The sequence below is a fragment of the Mercenaria mercenaria genome, unplaced genomic scaffold (genome assembly GCF_021730395.1).
Source record: "Mercenaria mercenaria strain notata unplaced genomic scaffold, MADL_Memer_1 contig_1737, whole genome shotgun sequence".
NCBI classification, from domain to species: Eukaryota; Metazoa; Mollusca; class Bivalvia; order Venerida; family Veneridae; genus Mercenaria; species Mercenaria mercenaria.
The window spans coordinates 1-19,206 of record NW_026459738.1 but is presented as its reverse complement, the minus strand read 5'-3'; the positions used below and the strand labels follow the sequence as shown (position 1 = coordinate 19,206).

The window sequence follows — 19,206 nt, the reverse complement described above, 5'->3', positions numbered from 1 at the left end:
GATTGTTCAATCATTTTAATTTCATAAAACAAAGAATGTTTTAAGGTACTTACTCCAGATCATTTTAATTTTAATGACAAATTCGATTTCTTCATCCCCAGCCACGAGTGGTGGGGGTTATAGGAATTGTCTCCGTCCGTCCTTCCATCTTCCGTCCTTCCGTAACATTTTGTGTCCGCTCTGTATCTCCTAATCCCTTCTAAAGGATTCACATGAAACCTGGGTCAAATGATCATCTATCCAATACGATGTGCAGAACCCATGAGTCAGCCATGCCGGCTCAAGGTCAAGGTCACAACTCAAGGTCAAAGGATTTAGCCTTCCATTTAGAGTCCACTATGTATCTCTAAAACCCCTTAAAGGAATTTTATAAAACTTGGGTCAAATGAACACCTCATCAAGACGATGTGCAGAACTGATGAGTCAGCCATGCCGGCTCAAGGTCAAGGTCACAACTTAGGGTCAGAGGTTTGAGCCTTCCATTTTGTGTCGACTCTGTATATCCTAAACCCCTAGAAGGATATACATTAAACTTGGGTCAAATGATCACCTCATCAAGAACTCATGAATCAGCCATGTCAACACAAGGTCAAGGTCACAAATCAAGGTCAAAGGTTTGAGCTCTGTATCTCCTAAACCCCTTGAATGATTTTCATGACACTTTGGTCAAATAATCACCTCATCTAGACGATGTGCAGAATTCATGGGTCAGCCATGTCAGTTCAAGGTCAAGGTCACAGCTCAAGATCAAAGGTTTACACTTTCACTATCCATACCAGTGGCGGGGGATTTAGCTGTCATTCAGACTGCCTTGTTATGCCCCCTTTCGAAGGATGTCGGTCGGTCGGTCGGAATGTAGACCAATCCGTTTCCGGATGATAACTCAAAAACGCTTGTGCCTAAGATCATGAAATTTGATAGGGAGGTTGGTCATCGCCAGCAGATGACCTTTATGAATTTTGATGTCTGTATGTCAAAGGTCAAGTTCACAGTGACCCTGAATATTTAAACGGTTTCCGGATGATAACTCAATAACACTTACGCTTAGGATCATGAAAGTTGATAGGAATGTTGGTCATGACCAACAGATGACTCCTAATTTTGAGGTCAGTATGTTAAAGGTCAAGATCACAGAGATCCTGAACAGTTAAACCGTTTCCGGATGATAACTCAAGAACGCTTAGGCCTAGGGTCATGAAAGTTTATAGGGAGGTTGGTCATGACCAGCAGATGACCCTTATTGATTTTGAAGTCAGTATGTCAAAGGTCAAGGACACTGACCAGGAACAGGAAAATGGTTTCCGGGCAATAACTCAAGAACGCTTGGGCCTAGTGTCAGGAAAATTGATAGTGAGGTTGGTCATGACCAACAGATGACCCCTACTGATTTTGAGATCATTAGGTCAAAGGTCAAGGTCACAATAGCCAGGAACAGTTCAACGGTTTCTGATCTTTTTGTCCAAAACCACAGGGTCTAGGGCTTTGATATTTGGTATGTAGCAAAATCTGGTGGTCCTCTACCAAGATTGTTCAGATTATTTCCCTGGGGTCAAATATGACCCCGACCCGGGGGTCACATGATTTATATAGAATTATATAGGAAAAAACTGAAAAACCTCTTGTCCAAAACCACAGGGCCTAGGGCTTTGATATTTTCTATGTGACATCATCTAGTGGTCCTCTACTAAGATTATTCAAATTATTCCCCTACGGTCAAATATGACCCCGCCCTGGGGGTCACATGGTTTATATAGACTTATATAGGGAAAAACTTTGAAAATCTTCTTGACCAAATCACACAGGGCTTTGATATTTGTAATGTAGCATCATCTAGTGGTTCTCTACCAAGTTTGTTCAAATTATCCCTCTAGGTTCAAATATGGCCCCGCCACGGGGGTTACATGGTTCATAAAGACTGGTATAGACAAAAAAACTTAGAATCGTCATGTCCATAATCTACATCATTCAAATTTGGACCACATGTATAGTTTTGAGAGGCAAGATGAAGCTTGACATGAGTTGACACTGATCTTGACCTAGTGACCTACTTTCACATTTCTGTAGCTACAGCCTTCAAATTTGGACCACATGCATAGGTTTGTGTACTGAAACAAGTTTTGACCTTGTTATTGACCTAGTGACCTACTTTCACATTTTTGAAGCTACAAACTTCAAATTTGGACCACGTGCTTAGTTTTGTGTTCCGAAATAAAATATGACCTTGTTTTTGATCTAGTGACATTTTTTTGACATTTCTCAAGCTTCTCAAATTTGAACCACAAGCATAGCTTTGTATATTGAAATGAACTTTGATCTTGAGATTGACCTAGTGACCTACTTTCACATTTCTGAAAGTACAGGCTTCAAATTTGGACCACGCGCACAGTTTTGTGTTTCAAAATAAAATTTGACCTTGATTTTGATCTAATGACCTACTTTCACATTTCTCAAGCCACAGCCTTCAAATTTGAACCACATGCATAGTTTCGTGTACTGAAATGAACTTTGATCTTGAGATTAACCTAGTGACCTACTTTAACATTTCTGAAGTTACAGCTTCAAATTTTGACCACATGTATATTTTTGTGTTCTGAATTGAAATTTGACATTGAATTTTACCTATTACCTACTTTCACATTTCTCAAGCTACAGCCTCCAATTTGAAGCACATGCATAGTTCTGTCTACCGAAATGAACTTTGACCTTGAAATTGACATAGTGACCTACTTTCACATTTCTCAAGCCACAGTTTTCAAATTTGGACCACATGCACTCTGTGATCTCTTGTTTATAGGTTAAAGGTCAAGGCCAGATTTGACCTAAAACGGTAGAATTTTTCTTTATAGTGAGCATATAATTTCTGTTCCTTGTGCAATTACTGAATGCATCAAGGGGGGCATTTCGTGTTCGAGGTCTTGTTTTATTTGTGTTTGTAACTTTCATCATAATTTGTCCGTACGTCCCCTGTATGTCCGTCCGTTCCTTTGTCCTTCCGTCCCTCTGTATGTCTGCTCGTCTATCCATCTGTCTGTGTTTCCATCCGTCTGGACGCACACATGTCCGTCCGTTACTCTGTCCATCTGTTCGTCTGTCCGTATGTCCGTCCGTCTGTCTGTCTGTCTGTCTGTCTGTCTGTATTATGCCACCTCTGATGCCACAATTGTATGTAATGTCCATTTTACTTTTAAACATTTTCATAAGAGCATAAAACTCAATTTAGTTATGAAATACCAGTGGTAATACAGTTAACAATATATTTTAGTTTTAATGAACTTTATTTTTAATCATACATTACTGTAGTTCTTTTCCAACTTTCTTATTTCAATATATTAAACAATTCTAGATTTTCTTTTCATGTTTTACGCAAGTGTACATGTCATTTTACTTGTTTTTTTCACAATGCAATAGCAATAACAGATCGTCGTCAATATCTGCGGAATATTCAATGAATTTTTCCATATTTCATATAAAGTTATAAAGTTTGCTAAATTTACGAAGTGATTATTTTAAGGTCAAAATATTCAAGCATTACAATACCGTTTTATACCGTTGATGTTAAAATGCACGAAAAAAAAAAAACGATCATAATTACGGATAAATTGAAAGGGGGATTAAATGAAGTAAGGTTCATTGTAAAGTTTGAAATCTCAAGGAATTTTAATTGAACTTCAACTTCATACGTTAACTTCGCAAGAGACGTTGAAGGGGAAGGCGAAGGTTGAAATCTCAAACTCTCTAATGTTTAAAAACTATACTTTCTTACCATAATAATTTTATTCGGACAGTTCAGCACTTTGAATACTTCATCATTTTCAAATAATATTTACAGTTTTGAAATAACGTCCGAGTGCTAAACTTGCACAAAATAGACTTAAACATACTTTTAGCCCAGTTTACAGTTGGTGATTTGTTTTCGGAGCTCGCCATTTGCTAAAAAAGGATAAACAAGGTTCCATCCTTTCCTTTCAGAAATCTAGGTATAGTCTGTTCTCGAAGAAATCATTAATTGGTTACCGAGGCTCTAGGCACAACATCTAGCTATACTTTTGGCCATCAGATCTCGAACACTTTCTCAAGCGTGAATTGATTTGGAAAGAGCAAGGTATTTCATTGTTAAAAGTATATATGTAAAGTTTTAGTTGTCAACACCTGAAACATTTTCCAAGACGTTATATTTTAAAGGATTATTAATTTCTCCGGCGACAGTTCGAGCGTCGACTTCTAAAACAGAAGAAAACGCGATCATTTTTCATGTAAAACGTGGCCCTAAAACTCAATATAATGACGAGGATGATTGTTATTCAATCATGTCTATAAATATAAGCCACATATATTTTACCTGATGTAACAAAACACTTTTGAAAATATTCTTGACGTGCCCTTCAGTTAGGTTCACTACGTCACTGACTTGAAAACCTTCATTTTCGCCATCTTCTACGCCTATTGTGTCGCAAAGACGAAACTTCATAAGAAAACCTACTCCACTAAACCTAGTAAACTACAAAAAAAAGAAACAGAATGTCATTCAAAATCTATTGTTTTAACCCAAAATTCTTCTGAAAGGTGGATTTATCTAAGAACCTCATTATGCCTGAAAATTTTATATACTATCCATACTGTTTTCGCTAATCACATCGCTCCAGTTCAAGGAAGTAACGCTCCTACTAATAGTAGTATTAAATATAGATCTACTTCTTTTTCTGGGCTAACATTATTTGACTATATCTGAGTACAGACAGTCAAAGAATTTGATATATCGCCTACAGCAAAACATAAATTGTTCATTACTTTCTCAAAGGTTGTGGAATAAATGTCAAATTTCCTAGACTTTGAATGATCAGGCGTTGCCAAGCGTGTCGCCACCTTACGATCACATTGTATTACTATCGTCACGTGATATACTTGGAGACCGTTATCAGATGTTGGTCCAAGAGATAATGCAAAGTGCAACTCCCCTCAATCCCGTAGCACCGGTATAGAGGGCACATTGCATTGGTTTGATTATATTTCTTCAAGCTGTTGTCAAGTTTTATAATTAGTAAAAGAAGATTCTAAAGTTATGCTAATATCACGATGAATTACCCATTTGGATTTGTCTGTCAGACACGTTAAACTGAAGAAGTTGAAACGTCCTAGCACTGATGATTATATTATACAGTATTGTACGTTAGATAATAAATAATGTCTTACAGCTGCTTTAGTGACATAATTATTTCCCCCTAATCATCGATAAAGTATTTCCAGTGATCAAAGAGGTAAATTAAATATATATTTTGATTTTGTTAGGGATCAATGTCCCGACTTTCTATAATTTTTTATTTTTTTATTTTTTTTTTGTCTTTAAAAATGTCTAAAATAAAAAGATACTTTAGAAGCACAGAATGAAATCGGTTTTAACTGTATAGTGGTGTGTGTGTGTGTGATCGGGTTTAACGACTTTTTCAACATTTTTTCAGTCACATAAACGACGGTGTCTACTTGTACCAGTGAGAACAATGCCCAACTTTATAGTGCTGTCTCACTGGAATATCACATCGTAGGCACGTAACATGGCATCCCACCAGTCATATTATACTGACACCGGGCTTACCAGTCCTAGCACTATCTTTTTAATGCTGAGCCCCAAGCGAGGTAGCTACTAGTGCCATTTGTTACGTTTTTGGTATGACGCTGCCAGGGATCGAACGCGAGACCTGTCGCACCTAGGAACTCCTTCTAAAATGCGGTAAAATTAAAATAGATGTAGAATTCTTAAATTGATAGACGTTAATGATTATACATTGCTTGATCGGTCCTTTGCAAAATGTTTGTTTCACATTTTAAGGGATTCCAATTGTTGTACACTTAACAATGGAGCGTAGACGTGCGTGAAATATTTATTCTCTGTCTTTGTTGCGGGGCGGGGAGGAAGGTGGAAGGGGGTTGTCTTGGGCTGGGGACATCTATCCACCTCTGCAAAATATTTTGCAGATAAACATTTTTTTTTTAATTTTTAAAGGGGTTATAATAAAATGTCGTTATACTTGCGCGATGGAAAAATGTGGATGGCAAAACTACTTCTACATTTTTAAGAGATTCCGATATAACTTCATACACCCGATCAACATGGAGTGTAGATGCGCTTGGCTTTTATTCACGAATGGACAAATGGAGGTGGTCGACATGACCACTATCTATTTCTACAAGATACTGAGTGAACGAATTCTACACCTTTAAAGAGAATCCAATGAAACATCATACACCTGATCACCATAATGTTTTAATGTATCTAACCTCTAACGTTTCTTTTCTGGGATGAAAAAAACAACAAAAAACGTTCGAGACCCTGAGCTCCCTCAAACAAGACCGTTTCCCACACTTCGCATAGAACCGTTGTGAAGCAAACTATTCCCCGATTTTTAAGGGATTCAAATGAAATTTCATACACCGGATCACCATAGAGTGTAGCTGTGCGTGTAATAAGAGGGAACAAAGTTCGTTCACATTTGTTTAGGGATTTCAGTGAATCTATAAACACACAAGATCACTATGAAGTTTTAATGTGCGTGATCTAATTTGTTCTGAATTTGATAAACGTAGAGGGGGAGAGTGGAGGGGGGTGGGGGGGGGGGGGCGGTGGATGCCCCATTCCCTTATCTGCTAAATGTCTATTGATCTAACTTTTTTCAACTCTCTGCAAAGAAACCGTTATGAATTTCAGTGAAAGCTCACACATATAATCAACATGATGTTTAGCTATTCTTTTCTTTTTTTTCCGGGACGGACAAAGATTCGGGTATACATAACCTCTCGGGCTTGTAGTATAATTTTGAAATGGAATACAAACAATGAGGGTATGCAAAGATGAAATCTTCTAAAAATATTACATTCTTTTGAAGACAACATGTATTTACTTTTTGGACAAAGCGGTATTCGGTGGTACTAATCGCAGTGTTAGCTCTAGTTTGATATATGTTTATAGTTTTTATCTGCATCCTGAGACAATAAAGGCGTTTGTATAAAACAGATATTATTTGATACCTACGATTCCTTTAAAAAAATCAATGATATCAAAGAGTCATTCATATCAAGAATTGTATTTCATACTATGACCCTAAATATTTTTCTGAAGTTAAAGTGTTCCTTAATACATATTTTGGCCCAGTGCATGATTTGCATTAACGATTTTTTTTAAACAAAATGTATGCCGTATGTAGATCTTAACCTTCAATTATTTTAGATCTTAACCTTCAAATATTTTCACCTGCCTGAACGGACACGTGGTTGGCAACTGGAAAAGAATTTATCTTGTTTGTCTTGATTACAATAATTATCAAGTCAATGATAGAGACCAATCCGCAATAATATTTGAAATTCCCATGTGTTATCTGATCTGCGCTATTGTTTTATGCTGGCACATACAAATATTGACGCTCCCTATCACGCGAGTGTCAATACGGTAGTTAAGATTTGTATTCATGCCTTCAAGAATATCAGTGGCAAGGATAGGGAGGTAAACAAAGAACAAAGATTTTTGTAAAATAATACAAGGTACGAAATATTTAAATGGACAGGACGTTTTATACTCTAAATATATCATTTTATGGAATAAACTAGGTTAATTGTTTTGTTTTGAATCTTTTGCAGGTAATAACAACGCAGAACGTCTTAAAATAAGTACAATAAATATTTTTTGAATTGCTATTTTTCAATTGTCGACCTTTCGATACACGTTTAATTGTATTACCAATTATATATGTTATTTCTAATTGATAACCTCTGCTCAATTTTGCAATCTGCGCTCATATTGACAAATACTGTCATTTCCCATTATTTTATGCACTGCAAGAGATCCATTCTATATTATTCTAACAGTCTTACTTTATTTTTGTGATGCGCAGGTTTAATGAGCCAAGCGGTTTGGCGCATGCTCACTCGATAATTGCTTTCTGCTGCGTGTTGGGTGTCTGTGAGTACCGTTTGCGTAACTACAGATAAATGAAAATAAACCTTCTTTAATGCAAACAAATAAGTTCCTAGATAGTAGAACTTTTATGGTACTATGTATTTTCTGGTCCTGTTGGATCATAGAGTACATTCAATATCTGAATAAAAGAAGTTTGCTTTAGTCAATGCAGATTTCAAGATCTGACTCGACAAACCGATTTACTTTGTTGTGTCCTCTGCATTCTAAGTATATTTATAGGTTTTGTCATAGTTCATTTTTAAATGTGTATGTGTGTGGGGGCTGGGGGCTGGGGGGGGGGGGGGGGGGGTGAGGAGCCCGTATTTTAATCAGTTTTGTTATGTCTTGATTAAGTGACCGTATTCTAAAATTAGTAATTGAAATAAAATTTCTCATTACAGTTCAAAAGTAAAAGTGAATATCTATAAATGAATTATTTTAGAGAAATAATCATTGGAAATCTTAAAGAAATGGAACGTCGTCTGTATCTTGCACTTATGGGTTGCCGGTTGCTAATATAAATATTTTTATATGAATAAAAAATGTACCAGAATCAAAGCAAGTTGTGTAAAATTTCACATGTAAACTACTATCAAAATACTTTAAGTTGCCATTGACCAATGATAATGGAAAAGTCTTTTCCGATTAGAAAATACACACGCGTTAGAAACGGGTTTTTGAAACATACTGCTCATACTGATATGTGATGAATATTTGATTCACGAGTTATTTAATTTAGTTGATTTCATCTACAAAATTGCCACACTCCTTTCAAGTTAATGAAAGAAGATAATTTAACTTTTTTTTAATATAAACGTGTAAATCAACTTTAATATGAGTCTGATTAATATGCTATTGTTTTGTTTGATATGAAATGGTCATGGTTTCTTCTTAACGAAATAAGATACAATTCATGAAAACAATTGCATTAACGAAACGAAACACAAATTAAGCCAGCTAGCTAATAAGGTGAAGAAGTCTGGAGTTTGTCAGAAATCATTGTTTATATAATAAGTCATTTAGCAAACCATATCAGTCTAAGTAATAGTAATAATTAAGTATCTTGTTTTGTTGTTCTTTTTACATGCAATAACGTAAGATATTCAAGCACAAAGTCTCTTACACTTTGTTATCTTGTAGTCAAGTATTCTCAAAAAATGCGTTTATACGCAACAGTTCTTTGCATGTCTCATACTTTATATATTTTGTTACATGATCTCATGTATAATTGTTTGGATACAATTTTGTAATAACCCTACTGGACGGGTTAATCAGATATATGGTCATATTAATCAACATGTATAAAATATAGAATCGTTAAAGCTGGTCATACTATTTAAAAGGGGTTTTAAATATTAAGAAGTTATGACTCTCCTCCATTATGCGACACTTAATATATATTTGTATGCTCAACTATATATTTCGAAAATAAATATTGTTTTTAAAGATTAGTTCATATCTTCTGAAATCTCACGTATTTCTTTTAGATATTAACATGGTATCTGTAGGAAAACTGCATTACGTTCAATAAATGTTTTTGATACCGATCATTCATTGTGATATAAACACAACAAACGAACCGTCAATATCAATATCTTTAATGTCTTCAGATTACAGAGTTTCAAACCATAGCCTAAATTACTTAATGGACTTATAGCGTGACTAAGTATAGTTAACTACGCAAAATGCCAATCGTACTTATATCTTAAAGCAAAGACTCGCTTGATCAAAGGTGGCAAACTAAATAATATTACCTTTGAAGATCATTTCAAGGTATGAAAAGAATGCGCATAGTATTACCATTTAAACAATTTTCTGCACTCATCATTTGCCTAGGACATGTTTGGGCTGGTACAGACTGATATTGACTATCCTTGAAAGGAGACTATCAAGGATTTCAACGAAAAACAATTAGTAATCTATCAAAGTACGTTTAACTTCAGAACAATAGGTATCATTGGCCAATGTGAATAGAGATTTTTTTCAGATTAAATATTCACATATGTAAGGAATTCTTTGGGTTTTTAAATAAGTCATTGTCATAGAATAAACTTGGTTAATAGCTATGTTTTGCCACCATTGTAATTATTACCTGAAGTAAACAGTACAAAAACTCTGTAAGTTCTAAATTCAATTTGAATAGAAGTATACGTAGGCTCGGGCACCAGCCGATCCCTGGGAAATTTGCAAATGTTATGACACGAAAAACATGCGTAATCCCGAAACATTTGTCAAACAACACTCTTACAAACTTTGTGAATCTAGCGGTAAATTTATAAGAGATGTGCTGGTTAGACATAGCACACAGAAATAACTTACTCATATTTGTAGTTAGTGTTTAAACCATTCTCTGGTACTGGTTACCAGTCGAATTGATTTAGACACTCGTGTAGCTTGTGCTGTCAGTGTCGTTCTGTTATAATTTGTGGGTTCCACGTTCGCTGGGTTTTGGTCTCCACGGGTGTTTGTAATATTTCCTGGGAATGGGAATTCATTTATTTTTTATTATTCGAAAGGGGTATACTTAGTCTGATAGTAAATATTATCTAAGTTGTCTAAAACTAATTTTGTTGTTACGAACCCTTGAAGTGTTGATGAATTATCCAACCCTTGAAATATTGATAAACAATCAAAACGTTGAAACTATTGATGAATAAACTTCACCTAAGATGCTAAAAAATTGCATTTCAACTTTATCGTTTTTTATGAGCTTTGATTTTCGTAGTAGGGTTTAACTTAACGTTTCACAAAGTATTTGTACAATATTTGTCATAAGCACTATTCGTTAATGAGTCTCAACTATCAGAGGTTTAACAAAGTCCAGAGCTATGACATGCATCTGGTATACGACAATGTTTCTATTTTAGTTTTGCAAGCACATTCTCAGACTATTTTACATTTTTGTATCATTTTTCATTAAATGTGAATATTTAAGATGAGGTAACACTTTCGTAAGATTCTTGCAAAGAGTCTGGCACTGCTTATATCAAATTATTTATTATTGGCGGTCAAGTAAAAAAGATTACAACTAGCTAATTCATTCAAAGTACTTGTCCTTGATATTTGACCGAATTTATTCCAGTTGTAACTGCTCAATTTGTTCACCGACATAATTTAATCTTTGCCCTTTATCTTTTTCAGAAAACAAGCCATTTATTTTGTCAAACTAAAGATAAATGTGCATGACCGTATTCTAGTAAAGTTTCAATACTCTGCATATATCAAGTTAGTGCTGTTTGAGTTTTCATTTTAGTGATAATTCAAACACGATTTAATGTTTTTTTTAATCCACTTGATTGGTCATACTGATCAAAGCATGGTATAATTGAGTAGACAGTTTTTTTATTATGTATACAGATATTTGTGTAAAAATGCTTAAAACTTTTTATATAATAAGATTTTATTTACACGGTGTCTTTAAAGATAGCAAAGGATGGGTCAATAGGCAAGCATTATCGCAGCCATAACATGCAAGGAGATTTTACAGATTGTGGGTTTGAATTCAATGCAAGATTCGCAAAACTTTGCAAGTAGAAGGTAAATAAGTTATTTACGGAATGAAGTGACGTATCTCAGTAGCCGATAAAATCAACACTGACAAGCCAAAAAACAAAACAACAGACAATCAAACAAATGTTCCTTGACTTTGGTTTCACATGTACTGAATGCAGTTTTTTGTTTATTATTGAAGGCAACTGCACTTTTAATTTTGTAACGTTTCCCTTAGTTGCGGGTATAGTTAAAAGGCAAAATGATAAAAAAAAATGTTATTCTTTCAAATTATCATTTCCAAGTCTTGCATTTGAATGAGGTGTCTAGCTCTGGTAAAAGTTTTATACTGATCCGGACGTATTATCTGAATGTCATTGAACAAATAGCAGATATCTATATAATAAGTCAGTGACTTAAGGGTCCGGTAATTAATACATATACATTTGTATATATATGGAAAATGGTACTTTTGGGAGAATACTTTAATTTACTGTATGGCCATGAAGTGATTATTTAAAACATCAAATAAGCAACAGCTTTTACAAAGTAGCTCTTGTTTCCTCGTCATTAATGATATATTGCCTGTGAAGATTACAAATGTCGTATTATAATCATTTAACCCCTTGCACTTGCATTGTTCTCCTAAATTTTTCATATATTTTGCAGCTTTGGTAAATAAACAGCGATGAACGGAATGTTTTGTCATAATTTCATTTGAAAGTTTTACATTCAGGTATTTTTGCGGAAATGTAACAGTTTGTCGTGAACATTTATTGCGATCATGTCGTGAGTATCAGGCAAACCTGCCGCAAACAATATGTGGTTACCTGGTAAACTGGAGAGAAAATTTGCCATATATGAAATTAGTTTTGGGCGAACAAGTTCCTGCGAACTTTCCGCAAACAATAGATGGAACAACTTTTTTCCAGCCGAGCCGACGGGTGGCGTCATATTTACCTCCTCTACGCCAATACTGCTAGAAACAGTATCTGTTTCAATAAATCACCCAGCACTGAACACTATCAGTCACGACCGGAAATCAAACCCGGACTGCTAGCGTTTTAGTCCAATCTGCAGACCACTGTTCCACTGACTCCCTGCTGCGAATTTCCCACAAACCTGTTGCTGCGAACATTCAGCAATAAGGTTGCTGTAAATATGTCATGAATAAGCTAAGAACCATAAAATTGAGCAAAACCCAGAAATTGCCCACAAAATATGGCGGGAAAAATGATCATGCATTTATTCTATTCAAACACAAGCACTGCGACTGTGACAAACTTAAATTGCCAATGTCTAAAATATCATGGTACTTGGTACAGTTTTAATTTCAAAGATGACATATGGATGAATCGAATTTCAATTATTAAAAAAAGATGAATCTTATAAGCGATTTCTTTGTGTTCAAAGTAAATTTACTACCTAAATAGAAAGGGTAGAGAGACACATCTTTAAAAATATTGAGTTACACGCGGTGAAAGTTCTCTATTTTGCTTTCGCTCTTAGATTATATATTGTGGAAGAAATTTAGGTAGGTTTTACGTCTGCCCTAAAGTTTTTTTTAAATGGAGTTAACAAAATTCAAAACACAAACACAGCATTCGACCTTTTTTTTTCAATGTTGAAGTATGAATTCTGTCTCATTAAATCCGTTTACTTGAAGCACCATAGAACAAAATGACATTCACATTTTTATTTTGTGTTTTATAATTGTTTACCTGTAGTTTGATGTTCCTTTTTTTAAAATTAATGGTAAAATGAGTTCTCTGCAAACATTTTGGATAGTAGCTATCACTTTGAAATTTGTCTCTACTTGAGCTTGAGGAGATACCATAAGTTATACAAAATTTATAAAAAAAAACGGCACGGTAAAAGTTGTTTAAAAATGCAAAATAGTGATCTAATACCTTAACACAAGTAAACATATAGTTATATTCCTATCACTCTCTGAGAACACCGTTGCAATATGTACAAAGAGTTTTCCCTTTAAACATATAAATCAGCATCAGAAACAACAGTTGTAATCTTTCAGTATGAATATTTAATATATCGAACTATTTTTGTCTAAAGTTTAAAAGTCAAGCACAAAATTGTGTGACTTCTGTAACATGTAATTGAAAATGACGGAACAACCTTTCTTGAAGTGTAATAATGTTGAAATAGATTAGGAATTCTCTTACTGCAAACCCAATATCCATTATTTTTCAGTTAAGACATTTTCGATATTTTGCAAAATGGTTAAAAGTAAAATAATTAATTTCATGATTTATTTCATGAAATATTTTGTCTACAGACACAAAATTCCAGTTTTCGATTCAAAAATCGGAATTTGCATTGTAAAATAAACAATCACGTCAAGCAACATTCAATGAAATAGATGTCTAACTCAAATATATTGTCTATTTTTACCATGTACATTAACGGACACCATGTTAGAAACCAGATATGAGCACAGATGGGCTCAGTCAGAAGTTGTATTCCGGTATTAATTTTACACTGTTTCCTTTTTCATTACGTCATATCATGTAAACATATTACATCTTTTTGAAATACAAAACAACTTTGTAATCCATTTTAATTGCAAAAGACTTGATATAATATATACTTTACAAACATTTTACTGAGTAATAGATCAGTGGAATTGTACTAGTAATTACAACTTCAGTAATGTGTACATTCAAGGACTTTGAAAACGCCGCATCCATATATTGAATTTATTTCAGTTATGCAACTTGTGTTCACATAATTTGGTATTAATTATTTTTCTTTAGTTCCAAAACTGTGGTTTCCATGGTGATAGTCGCCTAAGCATGCGTAGCTCGTGCTATAATTCACGTCGTTCAAAATACGCACTTAAAACTTAAGTCATATTCTTTTTTTTCAAATCTATATCAAACAAGTTTTTATGCCCCAGGCATATAGCAATTAAACTCGGTCCGTACGGTGTACAAGACTTTACCGTTTTGTCTACAGCCCCCATTAATGACCTGATTTAGCTCAAAGTCCTACTCAACCATCCTTTTGACAAGAACTACAAACTAATCTATATACATAAATGACATTGAATCTCATATGACCTTCACCTTCAAACTTTAAGCCTTTAAAAACAACATTTTATAGTCTTGCAGCCCGGATGTTTGACCAAATTTATTTTATAATTACACTAATTAAATCTTGTGGCAAGTCCTACAAACTGGCCTAATATAGATAACATTGACCTTAATATGATCATTACCTTATAACTTCAAAGCTCTAAAACAGCTTTTCGGTTAACCCGCTTTTACCGTTTCGCCTACAACCTACATTAATAACCCAGTTTAGTTCATGCTCACACTGAACAATCCTTGTGGCAAGACCTACACATGACATTCATATATAACTATATAAATCTACCTCCTATGACCTTCTCCTTCAAATTTGAAACATTAAGAAACAAACTTTTGGTTCTACAGCCTACATAAATAACCCAATATTCAGTTCAAACTGACACTCAACGCACCTTGTGGCAAGACCTATAAACAAAACTATATACAGATGACCTTGACCTTCATATGATCTTCATCTTTAAACTTTAACACTCCCCCCCCCCCCCCCCCCCCCCACCCCCAAAGACAAAGAAATAGAAACATAATTCATGATCTTGTGTTCTGAAAACGCAGCTCCATGTTTCCAAAGTGTCCTTACTCTATCTGAACTAAACCTTTGTTATTCTTAAAAAGAGGTATTTCTAAAAATCGTAAAATTTGTTTAAACGTTATAAAGCGACAGTATCAAATATCAACCAGTAATTTCGATATGTGAGAATCACAGAAATAATACCTGACCGGAAGAGGCTCTATGGTTTCATGTTTGACACCAAAGCGCGAACGCATTAAATTAAGCCCACATCATCTACGCTGGTGTTTTGCAAAGTACAATCCAATTTTACCTTTTATCATTGGAACAACTGATCAATTCATCTATCCTTAAGCAGGGTAACAATTTCAACGGATATTTGATATTGTTATTTGTTGAATGCCATATTTCAGAATAAATCAGATCCGTTTCATAAGCGGTAGTTATGCCTCGTTTATCACAAAAAATACCACCTTTATATCATTACTTTTAACACATATGTTATGCCTCAGGCAATTTGCCATTGATAAAATAATCATAACGCATAGATAGAGATTTTAAAGTCCAAGAGTGTATCTATATTAGAAAAGAAAATGAATAAAAAGAATTAGACAAGAAGGCCAAGATGGCCCTAGGTCGCTCACCTGAGAAACACACTATAATACACCATAACAGTGTAAACATGTTTGACCTAGTGACTTCATAGAAAAAAATATTCTGACCAATTATCATTAAAATTGGAGCAAAAACAAGTATTTTCTTTGATTTGACCTAGTGACCTAGTTTTTGACCCCATACTACCCATATTCGAACTTGACCTAGATTTTATCAAGGCTATCATTCTGACCAAATTTCATGAAGATAAGTTGAAAAATACAGCCTTTATCACATACACGAGGTTTTTCTTTGATTTAACTTAGTGACCTACTTTTTGACTACAGATGACCCATATTCAAATTCTACCTAGATTTCATCAAGGCAATCATTCTGACTTACTTTCACTTAAGATCAATTGAAAAAAAAAACAGCCTCTATCGCATACACATGGTTTTCCTTTGATTTGACCTAGTGACCTACTTTTTGATTCCAGATGACCCATATTCAAATCTGACCTAGATTTCATCAAGGTAATCATTCTGACCAAATTTCATGAAGATCAATTGAAAAATACAGCCTCTATTGCATACACAAGGTTTTTCTTTGATTTGACCTAGTGACCTACTTTTTGACCCCAGATGGCCAATAATCAAACTCATCCTAGATTTTATCAAGGCAATCATTCTGACTTAATTTCATGAAGATCAGTTGAAAAATACAGCCTCTATCACATACACGAGGTTTTTATTGATTTGACCTAATGACCTACTTTTTGATCCCAGATGACCCATATTCGGACCTGACCTAGATTTCATCAAGGCAATCATTCTGACCAAAATTCATGAAGATTAATTAAAAAATACAGCCTCTATCGCATACACAAGTTTTTCTTTGATTTGACCTAGTGACCTAGTTTTTGACCCCAGATGATCCATTTTCGAACTCGGCCTAGATTTTATCAAGGTAATCATTCTGACTAAAATACATGAAGATTAATTGAAAAATACAGCCTCTATCGCATACACAAGGTTTTTCTTTGATTTTACCTAGTGACCTAGTTTTTGACCCCAGATGACCCACTTTCAATTTCGGCCTAGATTTCATCAAGGTTATCATTCTGAACAAATTTCATAAAGATCAATTGAAAAGTACAGCCTCTATCGCATACACATGCTAAATGTTGACGGACAGACTACAGACAGACAGACGCCGGACATCGAGTGATCAGAAAAACTCACCTGAGCATTGGTGAGCTAAAAAAATAGATATATCTTCCGAATCATTCGAAAGTATTGTAAATTGTCACATGTTATGTTTCATTTCATTCTTGTGTAAAGAATAAATTCATACGTATCAACCTACTCAGTCAGAATCTTCATCGTCAGCTTCTAAGAAATCAGTTGCATAATGCACAATCTGCCGCAGAGCGAGCAGTAATGGAATATTTATGATCGGATCTATAGCGATTTCTCCCTCGTAGTTTTTTACGGGATGGATGTTGGATTCTGGAATAGCGAAAATTTCCGCTGCCTTTTTTACTGCCTTTTGAATTTTTGTGCTCCTAAAAATATTTTGAATATCCTCAGCAACCTTTTCACACAGGAGATCCACTTTGGTGAGAATAAGCACTCTTGGTATGCCTACAAATAAAAATACGATTGGTTTAAATATGTGATGCAGAAGTATGCGACTTAAAACCATACTGCCTATAGAATTAATATTTCGAACATGCTACACTGATATAAATATATATACATTTTAAACGATCAAACTGAACTTGACTGTTACATCGACAGCCTTCAACGTTGAACATAAGATTTATGTTTATTTGATTTATATATATACCATATTTCTGTGCTAAACGGTAGTAATTCAACATGTGAAAACCGTAATTACAAAGTTTCCTGAAGAAGCGATATATTTCCTAAGAAATGACATATCATGCCATGCATATCATTCTGATGGCGACATATTTATTTATTTATTTTATTTTGTTGGGTTTATTGTCGCACCGACACAATTTTAGGTCATATGGCGACTTTCCAGCTTTAATGGTGGAGGAAGACCCCAGGTGCCCCTCCGTGCACAATTTCATCACGAGCGGGCACCTGGGTAGAACCACCGACCTTCCGTAAGCCAGCTGGATGGCTTCCTCACGTGAAGAATTCTACGCCCCAAATGAGGTTTCGAACCCACATCGATGAGGGGCAAATGGTTTGAAGTCAACGACTCTAACCACTCGGCCACGGAGGCCCCTGGCGACATATTTATACATCAAGAAATATAGCATTCATCAATTTGAAACTACATTCACTCACCGCGCACTTTTATTTCGTCTTGCAAACATTTGATTTTTTTCTTCAAATCATTCGATATTGATCCTGAACTTAGAACCACGGCATCAATTACAAATATTACACAATGTGTCTTCTCCTTTGCCTCTGGATCCTTCTTATAGTCCGAATCTCCAGGGGTCAACGGATGGCGTGGGTTGAACTGAAAGTTTCGTTTAATTTAAAGTATTTAGATTCTTTGTTAATTTCCCATCAAATTATATCTTTGACTTCGCTTTTAGTTAATATGATAAACTAATGATATACAGATTAACTTATCGAAATAGCGTAATAAAAATATGTTTACTTTCAACTTTGTCGAGAATATATATTAACATAATTGATCGGAAAATGATGAGCATTCCGTTTAGCTAAATCCTGACTCAATTTACAAATCCATTTCAAAATTCTAAACCAGTTTACATTCCCATACTTCTTGTTGGGACCTCCTTGGCTGAGTGGTTAAGGTCACTTCAAAGCAAACACTTGCTCCCAACGATCTGGGTTCGAGTCTTCATGTGAAGCCGTCCGGTTGGCCGACGAAAGGTCGTTGGTTCTACCTAGGTGCTCTCCCATGCCTGCAACAATGACCGATAGGACACCTGGGTTGCCATATGACCTAAATTGTGTCGGATTGACTTCAGGTAAAACTATAATAAGCTTGTTGAAAACAAATAAATTTCAAATTTTGTGATAAAGAAAAAGGTAAAGTCATTGCCTCGTCGTTTTGAAAGTGGCAAATGATTTTTTCCTTTGGTTTATTTAAGCAGCCAAACTCACAAATTTGAACACTAAGGGTACCATTGCAGTGTAATTGTTATTATATTTATATGTTTAACGTTGAGGTTGACTTCAAGAAAAATGTATAAACGGTATACTTAATATGAGTAACTGTCTTAAAACTCTGCTTACGTACCACGGCAATTGTATTCAACAACAGGGTCCTACTTAAGAGCTATTTCGGACAGTTCAAAACCTTATAAACGTCATCAGATAAAAATAACTCTTTTGAAAGTATTCCCAAGTGCTATAGTTGCACAAAATGAAGTTAAACATTTGACTGTGATTTGTTTTAAGAGGTCGCCATTTGCAAAACAAGGAAGGTTAAGATAATGTTCTGTCTTTCCTTACAGAAATCTAGGTATAATCTTTTGTCAAAATATTCATTTTTTGGTTACTGAGGCGGTAGGGGCAACATCTAGCTATAGTTCTGGCCTCCAGATC

The 19,206-nt window shown here is 34.9% G+C and overlaps 1 long non-coding RNA gene across 1 annotated transcript; it reads right to left on the bottom strand.

The window, feature by feature from the left end:
• Nucleotides 1-13,115: 13,115 nt before the first annotated feature.
• LOC128551823 (uncharacterized) lies at nucleotides 13,116-18,284 on the bottom strand. The gene is made up of 2 exons (XR_008368892.1): nucleotides 17,968-18,284; nucleotides 13,116-17,289 (listed from the first exon to the last, which is right to left on the bottom strand). It is a non-coding gene; the product is annotated as an uncharacterized LOC128551823 (long non-coding RNA).
• Between the last annotated feature and the right edge of the window lie 922 nt (nucleotides 18,285-19,206).